The sequence below is a fragment of the Astyanax mexicanus genome, chromosome 13 (genome assembly GCF_023375975.1).
Source record: "Astyanax mexicanus isolate ESR-SI-001 chromosome 13, AstMex3_surface, whole genome shotgun sequence".
Classification (NCBI taxonomy): domain Eukaryota; kingdom Metazoa; phylum Chordata; class Actinopteri; order Characiformes; family Acestrorhamphidae; genus Astyanax; species Astyanax mexicanus.
Window position 1 is genome coordinate 22157557 of NC_064420.1, and position 16833 is coordinate 22174389.

General features: G+C 38.5%; 1 protein-coding gene across 1 annotated transcript in view; it reads right to left on the reverse strand.

Annotated features, from left to right (window-relative positions):
- The window catches only part of LOC103044178 (cadherin-7), a 137698-nt gene extending 126780 nt beyond the window's left edge, over positions 1-10918 (reverse strand). Inside the window, exon 1 of the mRNA XM_022676769.2 lies at positions 10721-10918. The gene's annotated coding sequence lies outside the window, so the exon portion shown is untranslated. The remainder of the gene's footprint in view (positions 1-10720) is intronic.
- Between the last annotated feature and the right edge of the window lie 5915 nt (positions 10919-16833).

Consider the following 16833-nt stretch of genomic DNA (forward strand, 5'->3'; position numbering starts at 1 on the left):
GTGAACAGAATTTTAGACAGTCATGTAATACCAGACCAACGCTTCACTAACAGTGACTCCATACACACTATTGTATTATGCTATTGTATTATCATTATGTCAGAGTAATTTAATGGTTTTTAAAATGACATTAATATGGTTTGGCGCAAACCTTATACATATATAATCCCAGAGGCCAAGATACCTTACCTGGTCAAGATACCTGACCAGCTTAAGCAGAGAATCTACCTCAAAGAAAATGTTCTGTACTTGATATTTAAGCATATTTTTAAACTGACAGTCTGTAGTCTGAATTCTCTTCTCAGAGTGAATGAATCTAGCCAGCGATTTTATCGAGGTAGCAATTGTGAGCTCTCTCTGTAATCTCGTCAGCTCTCTTCAATTCTAAATCTGCATTTTTTTAGTTTAATAATGCATGAATGAGCAGAGGAAGACTTAGTTTGCTGCTCTGATATTTCCATGTTCGCAGTAGCTCTTGCATCAGTGTAATCAGCAGCGTTGTTCACGTAACTATTAAAAGTTGTCAAAGTAGATAACTCAGCCTGTAATTTTCTCAGAGGACGTAAAGTAGAAAAACACATACATGGTCGTTCCGGACGGGAATAAAATCACAAAGGACCCCCTATAAAAGAGAAAATTACCACAGGACCTCCTGAAAAACTAACTAAATCTAAATGAATAGGGCTTATGTTGATTGAAAGGTTATGTCTTTGTTCTTTTAGTATATTAAAGGGTAACTAAAACCCTTAACTTTAGTTTAGTTGACTCCATTCTAAGCTCTAATTTGAAAAATGCTAGAAAAAAATGGGAGGAAAAAAAAAATCGGAAAAGCACTGGGTGATGTATGGGTTTAGAGGCAGGGCAGGAGGGAAAGCTGATTGGGCTGAGCATTGAGCATCAGCAGCAGTGTGCCTTTGATAGCAGTGAGGCGCAGATGGTTGGTCATCACCAGGGGGCGGTATTATAGATTCACTGATTTGCTTTTAGCATAGTTGAACCTGTGAGGGGCGCTGCAGAGGTAAAAATGATCGCAATACAAGAGTTTTTTAAAAGGTAAGGAAATGTTTATAATAATTATAAGTAGACTAGTATATTAAATTACTTCAAAAGAACACATTTCAGCTATTAATTAAAAAATAAATATATGATTTAGGGTTTAGCGCCTCTTTAAGCACTTATTTAAAGGGGAGGAAACTCAGAAATGTGAAAGCACTATCCAGAACACCCTTCACCTTCCATTATTCCCAATTCCGATCAGCTCTACCACCCATATGGCTGTTAATCAGCTCTGACCCGCTGCTGACTGTGATCCGGAGCGCTGAGCGGTCACTCACTCTATCAGCGGCGCGGCCATTAAAAGTCTCTGCTCTCTCTCGCTATCGGACGAGCATCGGGACCACCCGAGCCCCTACACCCCCCGGGGCTGATTAATTGGGGCCATAAACGATGTAATTAATTTCTGTTCTCCGCACCCAGAAGTGAAGCGGCCGGAGGTTGGTTAGTATTAAAGTCAGGTGGCAGCCATCGATCTTCCAGCACCTCGGGGGTAATGAAGACTGTCAGCAGCCTAACGACGGAGCGAGAGACAGTGTGATTATAATGCATTCACAGACAGAGAGAGAGCGCAAGAGAAAGAGAGAGAGATTATAATGCATGCACCAACCTCTCCCCATCTCCCTCCTTCATTTATCTCTCTCTTCTTCACTCCGTCACTCTGTCACTACCAATCTGCACTCGGAGTCAAACACATACACACACACACACACACACACACACACACACACACACACAGATAGAGATAGAGGAAACACTCACTACAGCTGCTGCTGCTGCTCATCAAATAAGGAACTTGTTCTTCATAATCTCAAACACACACACACACACACATATATATATGTATATATATATATACATATATATATATATACATATATATATAAACACACACAGACACATAGGTTTTCAATTTGCTGTCAGTTTTTCCCCAGTTACTAACACACTAAAATGACACGCACAGCACAATCATTTAAACTGACACACAGAGTATATAACCTCTTCTCAAGTCTCCAAGGGCGCTATTTTAGCAGCTTGTTTTAGGGCGTGTCCTGTGTCTTTGGTTTTGTGAGTGCGTGGCTCGAAACACAAAAAAGTCATGAACTAATTCTCTTAATTAATCAATTAATGGGTATGTTTTGGGCATGAAGTGAAACAAACCCATCAGTGTGTCACTTGCCATTCCCTTTAAGAGTCAGGTGAGCTCTGACTTTGACGCGTTTGTATCTTAACAGCATGATGCTGATTTTGTGCATCTCAGCAGAGGATACTGACCTGCACGTTTACGCTGTGAAGGTGCGCCAGCAGCTCATTTACGGGAGCAGCAATGTTATTTTATTCTTTATTCTGTTTATTGTTGAGTTAAAAGTCGAGTTTGTGCTCCTGTTTGTGTGTGTTTAATGAGCGGGGGTGTATTTGAGCACATACAGAAAATGATTTGATTGGCGATTGGCTGTTGTCTAGGTTCATTTCAGTCAGTGGTGTGTTTTATAAAACCAAAAAAGCAACATGAAATGTACCTGAACAAACCTTACTTTCATTTTATTTATTATATAATTTTTTTAAAAGATTTATTGATTTATTTCTATTCAATTTTGCTAGACCAACTGTCCCACCCATTACTCAGCTTCTACTCAGCTGTATATCCCCCATGATGCTACAACACCAGAAGGGTGAAGACTAGCACATGCCTCCTCCGACACATGTGATGTCAGCCACCCTCTCTTTTCCAACTGCTGCTGATGCATCATTATTAGAACCTCATACTATTGTTAGAACATTATAAAATTGTTATTATAAAATGTGTGCTGGATATTGATGACTTCCTTTTGGATTTTGATATATTAATGCAGTTAGATTTTCTTCATATCAGAGGTCAGCAATTAAATTTGGCTGCGGGCCAGATATTTTCCAAGCCATTACGTGAAAGAAAAATTTGAAAATGAAGTGTAATGGGATAGAGTTCTAGTAACTCTCCAGCCCAGAGGGTTGTTGAACCCAGTTGCAGATCAGCTGATCTCAAAGCAGATAGACCCATGAAGAAAGTAAAAAATAAATAAATAAACACACCACTTTTCACCCGTGTCGACAGGGTTGCGGTCCAATACTCTATCACTGCCCCTGCTAGTGAATTGGTTCACGGCCATGAAAAAACGCCCTTATAAGGAGAAGAACGGACGGAAAAGCGAGAACGAGTGAAAACTAAAGTCACACCGAGTGCGACAGAGAGACAAGGGAGGTATGTAAACAAAAGCTCGCCAGAGAAGCATTTTATTTGTTTTATTTATTTTTCTTTATCGTTCATTATAGTTTAAACAACCTCTTTGGCTAGATGTTTCATGCCTATTGCCGACCCCTGCTTTGTATTAATGTGTTTAGAACCTCATACTGAGCATTAATGTTATTAGGACTTCATACTGCATGTTAGCGTTAAATCCTGTACATTTCCAGAGAACATGTTGGCTCGGCTCTTTGTTGTAAGAAACTGGACCATGTCGAGTTGTTTACATGCGCTGTATGAAGACGGGTCCATTTATAGTCCTGTTTATGAGTGCGCCAGCACAGTCTGACTAATCTACAAAATGAAACATCTCCTTTATGACGCACATTATGAGTTTCTCTCTTTTTTTTAAAGCTGCCAGGCTTACTGAAGCTGACAGCATGCGGTTCCCACAGTAATCACCTAAATATTGAGACATTTTGTACTCAAAGGCTTGCTTTAACAGCTGAACACCAAAATAGACTCCGGTGATTACAGCCTGCACAACACGTCTGCTCATAGAGCTGTGGTCACACTTGTGGAACTGCAGGAAAAGAGCCTTAAATACAGTAATATTAACTAGGGTTTATATCCAAATTTGTTCAAGATAACAAGCAAGTTAATGCCAATGGCAACAGACTAAACTCAGTTATCATGTTATTAAGTTGATTTAACTTAAAGATCTCCATTTGAATATGTATGTGCCCATAAATATTCATCTTATTAAAAATAAATGAGTAATGTATGTTTGGAAATAGTTTGGAAATATCACATTTTACATGAAACAGACTTCATTTGTTTAAGCCACAAAAAAAATCTGTTTTGGAAAATGAAGCGTAATAAGATGGAGTGCTGCTACAGACTAGTAGCTCTCCAGCCCAGAAGGTTGTTGAACCCAATTTCAGAACAGTTGATCTCAAAGCAGGTAAACCCAAGAATAAAGGAAAAAAATAAATAAATAAAAACTCTGCTCCTCACACTGTCCAAAACACACTCTACCGCTGCCCTGGTTAGTGAATTGGGCCGGGAAAAATGCCCTTATAAGGAGATAGGGAGCCCAAAGAACGCTGAGCGCGACAGAGAGACAGGGGGAATGTAATCAAAAGCTCACCAGAGAAGCATTTTATTTATTTATTTTTTCATTATTGTTCGTTAATTCAATGATTCAAATATTTAATTCATATAATTCAAACAACCTCACAGGCCAGATGCTTCCGCCTATTGCCGACCATTGCCTATTTAGACCAAGCAGTGTAGGGCTGCAGCTATCGATTATTTTAGTAATCGATTACTCTACTGAAAAATCGATTTGATTAATCGAGTAATCAGATAAAACATAAAATAAGAGATTTCATAAAATAAGAAATTTTACCTAATGAATGACCAATTGATTTAAGCTTTTAATTCACAACATACATTTCCACATTACAAACACAAATAAAAATAAACAAAACACAAAATAGACATGAATACCACAAGTAATAATTTAATAATTACTTATTTAAAAAATCAAGTTAAACTATTTCAACTTAGGATTTCTGGTAAGTATTAAATATAACACATTAATCAATAATAAAGGCATAAACATTGACTTTATGTTGTGTATCTTATCTAAATGACAATACAGCAAGTACATTGCCAACTTTAACATGTATTTATTTATAAACTCCACAGCGCTGTGTTTACTGATTACATAAAGCCTGTATAAAGTCTAGAATCTAGCACAGGAAATTAATCGATTAGTTTTTGTAATCGAGTAACTCGAATTACTCGATCGTAATCGTTTCACCCCTAAAGCAGTGTGTAGGAAAATGCCAGAGTGAAAATGATAGAATGTTTTTAGGAGCTAAATATGAAGCATAATCAGTCTTTGATTAATATTATAAAGAGGAGGCGGAGCTTCTCAGCTTAGCTTTCAGCTCTTTATTACAGCTAGTAAAGAACTGCAGCAGATTCAGACCATCAGCTACAATGTGACCTTCTATTAAATTCTGCCCATTACCTTCACACACACACACACACACACACACTTACTCTCTCACACATACACACTAACACACACACACATGTGCATTCTCAGGCAGTCACACTACCTAGTCTAATTGTAAACACTTTCAGTGTAATGGTGTGTTGTAAACTCTGCACCCACTCTGATCCACATCCAATCAGAGCTCAGACTCATTCATTAACACAGAAATGAGGCTCCGCCCACCTCCATCAGCTCAACTCAACACACATTGACTTATTTACAACACCTGTTCCCTCTCTCTGATTCTCCACCCCTCTCTCTCCTCTCTCTGTCCACTCTATCTGTCTATTTTCATGCTCTCTCTACTCTTTTCATCTACCTCTGTCTGTCTCTCTGTCTCTCTCTCTCTTTCTACTTTTTTCTTTCTCTTGCTCTTTTCATTCTCGTCATCTCTTTCTTTTCTCTCTCACATTCTTCCTCTCACAAAGAGATGTCGGCCTCTCTTCTGCTCAACACACACACACACACACACACACACACACACACACACACACTTTAATGCTGAATCATCAATATTAGACCTTTTTCTGTTTTTCCAGCATACGTCTGCCACTCATCCATCCATCCTGCTCTTTATTAACTCCCACTCCTTTCACTCACTCACACACATGCCTGCACACACACACACACACACACACAGTAAAAGCCAATCAAACCAAACCAATGCTGAACTTTATCTCTCCAACAGCTCTCACAACTCAGAGAAAGAGAGAGAGAAAGCGAGACAGAGAGAGAGAGAGGGAGTGTGTGTGTGTGTGTGTGTGTGTGTGTGTGTGTGTGTGTGTGTGTGTGTGTGTGTGTGTGTGTGTGATGTATTGAGTTCATTAGTAGAGGGAATTGAGGGCTGCAGACCAGCGTTCTTATAGAGGAGTGAGTGAGTTCATCTCAGACTGTTTACAACTCTCACATTAGATAAAAGAACATTCACTGTCTACTTTCACTCTCCATATTCACTCTCCATGTTCACTCTCCATAATCACTCTCCACAGTCACTCTCCATAATCACTCTCCAAAGTCACTCTCCACATTCACTCTCCATATTCACTCTCCACATTCACTCTCCATATTCCCTCTCCATATTCACTCTCGATGTTCACTCTCCACATTCACTTTCAACAATCACTTTCCATGTTCACTCTCCATATTCACTCTCCATATTCACTCTCCATATTCACTCTCCATAGTCACTCTCCATATTCACTCTCCATATTCCCTCTCCATAGTCACTCTCCATGTTCACTCTCCATATTCACTCTCCATATTCACTCTCCATATTCACTCTCCATATTCACTCTCCATATTCACTCTCCATAGTCACTCTCCATATTCACTCTCCATATTCACTCTCCATATTCCCTCTCCATAGTCACTCTCCATGTTCACTCTCCATATTCACTCTCCATATTCACTCTCCATATTCACTCTTCAAATTCACTCTCCATATTCACTCTCCATATTCACTCTCTACATTCCCTCTCCATAATTACTCTCCACATTCACTCTCCATATTCACTCTCCATAATCACACTCCATATTTTCTCTCTACATTCACTCAACATAATTATTCTCCATATTCAATCTCTATATTCACTCTTCATATTCACTCTCCATAATCACTCTCCATATTTACTCTCTACATTCACTCAACATAATTATTCTCCATATTCACTCTCTATATTCACTCTCCATATTCACTCTTCACATTCACTCTCCATATTTACTCTCTACATTCACTCAACATAATTACTCTCCATATTCACTCTCTATATTTACTCTCCATATTTACTCTTCACATTCACTCTCCATATTCACTCTCTATATTCACTCTTCACATTCACTCTCCATATTTACTCTCCACATTCACTCTTCATATTCACTCCAGAAATTCCCTTTCCATATTCACCCTCCATATTCACTCTGCCCATTCACTCTCCATATTCACTCTCCATATTTCCTCTCCCCATTCACTCCCCACATTCACTCTCCATATTTACTCTCCTCATTCACTATTCATATTCACTCTCTATATTCACTCTCCATATTCACTCTCCATATTCACTCTCTATATTCACTCTCCACAATCACTGTCCATATTTACTCTTCACAGTCACTCTACATTTTTACTCTCCACAGTCACTCTCCATATTTAATCTTCAGTCTCTACATATTCACTCTCCATATTCACTCTCCACAGTCACTCTCCATATTTACTCTTCACAGTCACTCTCCATATTCACTCTCCATATTCACTCTCCATATTCACTCTCTATATTCACTCTCCACATTCACTCTAGAAATTCTCTCTCCATATTCACTGTCCAAATTCACTCTCCATATTCACTCTACATATTCACTCTCCACATTCACTCTCCATATTCACTCTCCACATTCACTCTCCATATTCACTCTCCATATTCACTCTCCACATTCACTCTCCATATTCACTCTCCACATTCACTCTCCATATTCACTCTCCACATTCACTCTCCATATTCACTCTCCACATTCACTGTCCATATTCACTCTACATATTCACTCTTCATATTCACTCTACATATTCACTCTCCATAATTACTCTCCATTTTCACTCTCTACATTCAATCTCCATATTCACACTCCATATTTACTATCCACATTCACTCTACACATCCACTCACCACATTCACTCTCCATATTCACTCTTCACATTCACTCTCCATAATTACTCTCCATTTTCACTTTACATATTCACTCTCCATATCCACACTCCATATGTACTATCCCCATTCACTCTCCACATTCACTCTCCATATTCACTCTTCACATTCACTCTCCATAATTACTCTCCATTTTCACTTTACATATTCACTCTCCATATTCACTCTCCATATCCACACTCCATATGTACTATCCCCATTCACTCTCCACATTCACTCTCCATATTCACTCTCCACATTCACTCTCCATATTTACTCTTCACAGTCACTCTACATATTCAATCTCTATATTTACTGTCCACATTCACTCTTCACATTCACTCTAGAAATTTCCTCTCCATATTCAATGTCCAAATTCACTCTATTCACTCTCCACATTTACTCTCCATTTTCACTCTCTACATTCACTCTCCACATTCACTCTACACATCCACTCACCACATTCACTCACCACATTCACTCTCCATATTCACTCTTCACATTCACTCTCCATTTTTCCCTTTACATATTCACTCTCTATATTCACACTCCATATGTACTATCCACCTTCACTCTCCGCATTTACTCTCCATAATTACTCTCCATATTCAGTCTTCACATTCACTCTAGAAATTCACTCTCCATATTCACTTTTGACATTCACTCTCCACATTTACTCTCCACATTCACTCTACACACTCAATACTCCCTCTACAAATTCACTGTTCATGTTCACTCCATATTCTCTCCACACCTGTCCTCTTCATATTCACTATTTCACTCTTCACATTCAGGCTCTGTATACACTTTTTATTCCCTTCAAAAATTCTCTCTGGAAGCATCCATGCTACACAATTACTCTCCACACATTCCCTGCTCATTTTCACTCTATACATTCATTCTCCAGTTTTGCTTTACATTGTCACCCCCCATATGTACTGTTTACATTCACTGTTCATATTCACTCCCAATATGCAGTGTATACATTCACTCTTCATATTTACTCCCAAAATGCACTCTTCCTATTCACCTGCCATAATCACTCTACATATTCCCTCTCCACATTCACTCCCAATATGCACTGTACATATTCAATCTCTATAATCACTCCCAAATGCACTCTTTGCATTCACTCTGTATAATCAATCTACACATTCACTTTACATAGTTCTTCATTCACTTTGCACATTCACTTCCAATATGCACTGTACACATCTACACATTCACTCTGCATGTTCTTTCCACATTTACTCATATTCAATATTTAATGCATATTCAGTTATCTGGTTCACTTGTACTCATTCTCCATATTCACTCTGAACATTCACTCTATATATTTATTTCCCATATCCACCTTCCATATTCAATGTCTTTATTTATTTCCAATATTTATTCCACACAGATCCTCACACTTATTCATTTATTCATTCACACATTCACTCTCAATATTTACTTACGTTCAATCTCAGTACTCAAGTTTCACATTCACTCTTTATATACATTCTCTGCATTTCCTGTTAGCACATATTTCACATTGAACCTTATGATTAGTATCTGTACTCAAACATGCACACGCACACACATACACACACAAACACGCACAGTCTCTCTATTCTATCTTCACATTCAAACACACACACACACGCACACTCTTACACGCGCTCACACACAAACACATTCATTCTCTCTATTCTCTCTTCACATTCAAACACACACACGCACACACACACAAACACACATACACACACCTGTTCACGCACACTCGCAAACACACCAGACGTTTCATGATCATAACCTGGGCTATGCTGTCTGATCTCACGCACGTGATCTTCCGCCGTCCGAAAGTTTCACCGGGTCGCGCGAGCTGCGGCGTGCCCCGGTATCCCTCGCGCCTGAACTCTGACAGGACCGCACGTGTTAACATTCCACCGGAAAAGCCCGGATCACACACGCCTGCACCGCACGTGCTGCTGTATTCCCGCGAGCGCTCCAGACAGCGAGCCGTTAAATATAACCCCCTTAATACAATTTAAATAATAAAAAAACAGTAAATATTTAAATATAACTGTTTATTGTATTTAAATATGATGCTGTATTTATTTAATTGTTTCCATTTTAATACCATTTATTTAAATATAAAGATTGATGATGAAACTGCAGCCCTTATATTTTACAATACAATTTACTTTATTGTAAATGTAAAATATTAAAAATGTATGTTTTTTAAATGTATCTGTTTGAATTTACATGCGGGTGTTTCGACTGTAATAAAATGATTAAAAAAAATTAAATTGTTAGAATATAATTAAAATAAAGCCGGTAGCCTATTTAAATAAATAGTAAGTGTTGTGATTGAAGCTGTTGTCATTTTGGCGGGAATACTGCAGCTAGAACTGAGCCGTTACATTTTAAACTCTTATTTGAACCTCTTTGTTTTGATTTAAATGTGGAGGTCCGCGCGAGCCTGAATCTAACAGAGCGCGAGGCTGCCGGGTTCAACACCGCTGCTGCTGCTCGCGCGCTGCCGAGAACAGAACAAGCACACAACACAACAGAGGAGAGGAGAGAGGACTGAGAGAACCGAGAGAGGTTAGGAGATGAAGGATGGAGGGAGAGAGGATGGGGGGGATGGAGGGATTAGGGGATGGAGAGATGGAGGATGAAAGGACAGAAGAAGAAGAGATGATGGAGCTCCAGTCTTACCTTCAGCAGCTGCTCCGAGACCCAGCTGGAAGAAACGGAGAGTGAACAACGACCAGATTAAAACACTCTCTCTCTCTCTCTCTCTCTCTCTCTCTCTCTCGCTCTCTCTCTCGCTCTCACACACTCATCGACTCTCTCTCTCTCCCTGTCTCTCTGTTTCACTCTCTCTTACACACTCTCTTTCTGTCTCACTCACTCTCACTCCCGCTCTTTCGCACACACTCTCACACACTCACTTTTCCTCTCTCTTTGTTTGTCTCACTCTCTCTTTCACTCTTTGCTCTCTCACACACTCTATCCCTTTATCTGTCTCTCACTTACTCTCACTCTGTCACTCTCTCTCACTCACTCTTTCTCTTTCACTCTTACTCTTTTGCACATTCTCTCACACACCCTCTCTCTTTCTCTGTCTCATACACACTGCTTTTCCTTTTCTCTGTTTGTCTCACTCACTCTTTCACTCTTACTCTCTCTTACACACACTCTCTCACACACTCGCTTTCCCTCTCTCTCTGTCTCAGTCACTCACTCTTTAACTCCCACTCTTACACACACACTCTCCTCCATCTCTCACTCTCTCCTCACTCTCTCTTACACACAAGCACACACACTTCTCTCTCACACACATTCTCTCCCTCTGTCTCTCACTCATTCTCACTTTTTATACTCTCACTTATTATACACACACTCTGTCTCATTCACGCTCACTCTTTCACTATTGCTCTCTCTCCTCACTCACTTTCTCTTATTCTCTCTCTGTCAGTCTCTCACACTCTTTCACACACACAAACTCTCACGTGTTCACTCTTGCTTTCTCACATACACTCTCCTCCTTACTTACACACTTACTTTTTATTCAGTCTCTGACACTTTTACGTTCTCTTTTTTCAGTCACTCTGTTAGTCCCTTACTCTCACGCACTCCCCGTCTCACTCTCATATTCTAACACTCAACACTCAATCATTTTATTACTCATTCATTCACTCACTCCCTCACTCACTTTCTTTTATGTCATTCTCCCACTGTTCTTTTCTTCCTCCCGCCCTCTCTTCACCTTTTCCCTCGTTCTTTTCTTTATGTTTTCCTATTTATCTATTTCTCTCTTCTCTTTGGCTTTCTTTTTCTTGTCTTTCTTCTCTCTCTTTCTCTTTAAGTGTCTCTCTTCTCTCTCTTTCTCTTTTTTTCTCTCTCTCGGGGCTGGAGGAGAGGGTGCAGCGTGTCTGTTTTAGTTTCTCTGCTCTCTGACATGTATGCACTATTCATCCTCCAACTACAGCTCGCTGGGGACACATGTCTGTGTGTGTGTGTGTGTGTGTGTGTGTGTGTGTGTGTGTGTGACGTTGATGTGTCCTGATCCGCTTGGGTTGGATATCTCCGTCCCTCCGGTTTGAGCATGAAGACCAAACTGTTCCGCTGTGAGCTCAGTCTGACACAGACAGAATTTAACCCCTCAACCCCCACAATTCTCAATCAGCACTGAGAACCCAATCACACCAGAACTGTAATTCAGCACTAAGAACCCAATCACACCATTATTATCAATCAGCACGGAGAACCCAACCACACCAGAACTGTAATTCAGCACTAAGAACCCAATCACACCATTATTATCAATCAGCACGGATGACCCAACGACACCAGAACTGTAAGTCAGCACTAAGAACCCAATCACACCAGTATTTTCAATCAGTACTGAGAACTCAATCACACCAGAACCCAAAACTTAGACTAAGAACCCAATCACACCACTATTATCAATCAGCATTTAGAACCCAACCACACCAGAACTCTCAATCAGCACTAAGAACCCAATCAAACCAAGATTTTCAATCAGTACTGAGAACCCAATCACACCAGAACCCAAAACTTAGACTAAGAACCCAATCACACCATTATTATCAATCAGCATTTAGAACCCAACCACACCAGAACTCTCAATCAGCACTGAGAACCCAATCACACCAGTAATTTTAATCAGCACTGAGAACCCAATCACATAACACCTCTGTCCCAATCACACCAGAACCCAAGACCAGCACTCAAATCAACCCAATCAAACCATTAGTAACAATCAGCACAAAGAACCCAATCACACCAGAACTTTGTCAAAACTGAGAACCCAATCACACCAGAACTCTCAATCAGTACTGAGAACCCAATCACACCAGTACTTTTAATCAGCACTGAGAACCCAATCACACCAGTAATTTTAATCAGCACTGAGAACCAAACCACACCAGAACCCTCATTTAGAACTAAGAACCAAACCACACCAGAACCCTCACTCAGCACTGAGAACCAAACCACTCCAGAACCCTCAATCAGCACTAAGAACCAAACCACACCAGAACCCTCACTCAGCACTGAGAACCAAACCACACCAGAACCCTCAATCAGAACTAAGAACCAAAACACACTAGAACCTTCAATCAGCACTGAGAACCAAACCACACCAGAACCCTCAATCAGAACTAAGAACCAAAACACACTAGAACCCTCAATCAGCACTAAGAACCCAATCACACCAGAACTGTAAGTCAGAACAAGAAACCTAATCACACCAGTACTTTTAATCAGCACTGAGAACAAAACCACACCATTATAAATTATTTACTATCCACTAAAAACTGTTTGATATTAAACACTATTTTATTGTAGTTTTTGCTATAATAAATTATTCCATTGTCTCCATTATGAATTAAGTAATAACTATGAACTATTCTCTATCCACTATACATTTTTTTGCATGTTGACTTCAGTTATTCAATAGTCACTGTTATTCACTATCTATTATCACTATCTTTAGTACTACTTTGAACATTTTAATGTCCATCCTGAATTATTCAGTAACTTCTATAAATCATTTAGTATTCATTCTGAATTATTCAGTAACTTCTATAAATCATTTAGTATTCATTCTGAATTATTCAGTAACTTCTATAAATCATTTAGTATTTATTCTGAATTATTCAGTAACTTCTATAAATCATTTAGTATTTATTCTGAATTATTCAGTAACTTCTATAAATCATTTAGTATTTATTCTGAATTATTCAGTAACTTCTATAAATCATTTAGTATTTATTCTGAATTATTCAGTAACTTCTATAAATCATTTAGTATTTATTCTGAATTATTCAGTAACTTCTATAAATCATTTAGTATTCATTCTGAATTATTCAGTAACTTCTATAAATCATTTAGTATTCATTCTGAATTATTCAGTAACTTCTATAAATCATTTAGTATTCATTCTGAATTATTCAGTAACTTCTATAAATCATTTAGTATTTATTCTGAATTATTCAGTAACTTCTATAAATCATTTAGTATTTATTCTGAATTATTCAGTAACTTCTATAAATCATTTAGTATTTATTCTGAATTATTCAGTAACTTCTATGAATCATTTAGTATTTATTCTGAATTATTCAGTAACTTCTATGAATCATTTAGTATTTATTCTGAATTATTCAGTAACTTCTATAAATCATTTAGTATTTATTCTGAATTATTCAGTAACTTCTATAAATCATTTAGTATCCACTATGAATCATTTGGTAACTTCTATGAATTATTCGATGTCCAATATGAATCATTTGGTAACTTCTATGAATTATTCGATGTCCAATATGAATTATTTAGTAACTTTTATACATCATTTATTATCTACTATGAATAGTTCAGTGACTTCTTTGAATTATTCAGTAACTGCTATGAATGATTCAATATCCACCATTCATTATTTATTAACTTCTATGAATTATTCAGTATCCATACTGAATTATTCAGTATCCACCACGAATTATTCAGTAACTGCTATGAATGATTTAATATCCACCATTAATTATTTAGTAACTTCTATGAATTATTCTGTATCCACCATGAATTATTGAATAATGTCTCTGCATTGTATATTATCAACTATGAATTCTTTTGTAACTTTGATTAATTATTCAGTATCCACCATGAATTATGCGGTAACTGCTATGAATTATTAATGTTTAGTTACTTCTACGGAATATTGAGAATCCATCCTGAATTATTCAGTAACCTTTATAAATTATTCAATATCCAAAATGAATTATTCAGTAACTGCTATGAATGATTCAATATCCACCATTAATTATTTAGTAACTTCAATAAAATATTCAGTATCTATCCTACATTATTCAGTAACCTCTATAAATTATTCAGTATCCACTATGAATCATTAGTCATAGAATTATTCATGATTATAATCTATTAAACGAATGCACCGTTTCTGTAGGGAGAAACTGAAAAAGGGCAGATGTTCTTATAGAATCACACAGAAGGGGTTGAAGGAGTTAAGGGAATCATTTTATCAGCTGTGTCTGTTTCTTATCGCTGCCGTTTGCTGTCGGATAATAAAACACACTGCTCTGCGTCGTGCTGCACCGGACAGGCCTTTGTGGCTCACTTGTCAAGCTGTCCAAACTTGCCGACTGCACCATCCGTCACTAGTCCCCCTCTTCTTCCTCTAGGAGACGGTTGTCCTTTGGGCTGAAAACCTGCCTGAGTGTGAATTCTTTAACCTGCCAGATGCCAGCTGATAGGAGATGCTCAGGTAAATCACTGTGGTGTAAAACAACCTGCTGTGGAATTAAAGTTGACCTGATTTGTCCACAGGTTTGGTGTCTGATCTAAACAGCCACTTTGGAGAAAGTTACTGACTCTGAGTTCCTTAGTGGCAGAGAATGGAACCAGGTGTCAACATGATTCTAACACAAATATAGCCATTTCATTTACTGTCCAAGCCCACCAGTGAACTTTTTGCACATTGTCTTTTGGAACTAGTTGCTGCACAACTCCCTGCATGTATTCTTTACCCATTTGAATAAAAAATGGTTTTAATAACATGTTTTTATATATAAACTGGTAATAGCATCAGGCAGTGTATTTATAACCATTTGGTGTAATAACTTTCTGTGAAGGAGCTTTTTATGCCAAGCTCAGACTACACGCCATTTTTTGTCCCTCACGATGTTCACTATGTCAGATAAGGCAGTTATCTTCGCTTTGTGTCGTACTCAGGAAACTGGCAACACTTCGCTTTAGTCACCGACCAATCATCATCCACGTCCTTGCGCGAGTTCGTAGGTCATCAGGGGGGAGGAGCGTAGAATCTGACAGTCATGTCTACAGAAGCGCTTTGCGTGAGGGTAGCGCTTTTGTGCTCAGAACAATGCAAAAAGAAGAGGAAGAAGCAACTGTGGGCTCGTTTCTGGGTGACCCAAAGAGAATATCACTGGCTTTGTGTACTCTAGAGAGTAAAGAAACTTAAGGTAAAGATGTAGCTACTTTAGATAGGTTTCAGTGCATGTAAAGGATAAAGAAATAAACAGAATAAATAAATAAAGAATAAACAGAAGAATGGCAGGGTTATTGTCGCCACAGCTCAGTAAACGTTTCTTCTGTTTTGCTGGTCCAGCAAACTGCAAGAGCAGGGCCTTGCTTACTTTTCACCATGTTTATATCTGTGTGCCACAGAACGCTCTGTCTTCCTATTGGTCAGCGTCAGGGAGCACGTTGTGGAGCATGTCAAACTAGGCGATAAAATACCAAAAATTCTAACATGCTAGTCTTTTCGCCAGACGCTCCGATGGCGTCACTCACATCAAATTACTGCTCTTTGGCTGTGTCACACTACACAGACCTTTGTCAAAATTCAGATCTGATGCAGGCAATTTAGTGACTCGAAGCTAAATTCACTGGGCATTAAATGTTTAGACACCTGGTTTCAATCACCATCAAAGTAGCCACCCTGCTTTTTTGGTATTGACACCACACTGGAAAAGAAAAGGACACACAAAGAGAGCAAAGAACAGAGTTGTCAGATCACAACAGAGAGTCCAGAAAAAAAAAAACTTATAGACAAGCATATTTAAAATAAAGGTTGTACAGCCATCTTCAAGAAGCAAGGAAATTTAAAAATCACAAGACACCCTTTTATCTCAGAAACAAAATGTGATGGCTTTCAGAATGTTCAAGAGCATAAAAGATAGGCCCCCTCACCCATTACTTGCAGGGATATTCAGATACTTCAATATTTCCGACTTCAGACTTTCCCTTTCATTTCTGAAATAAAACGT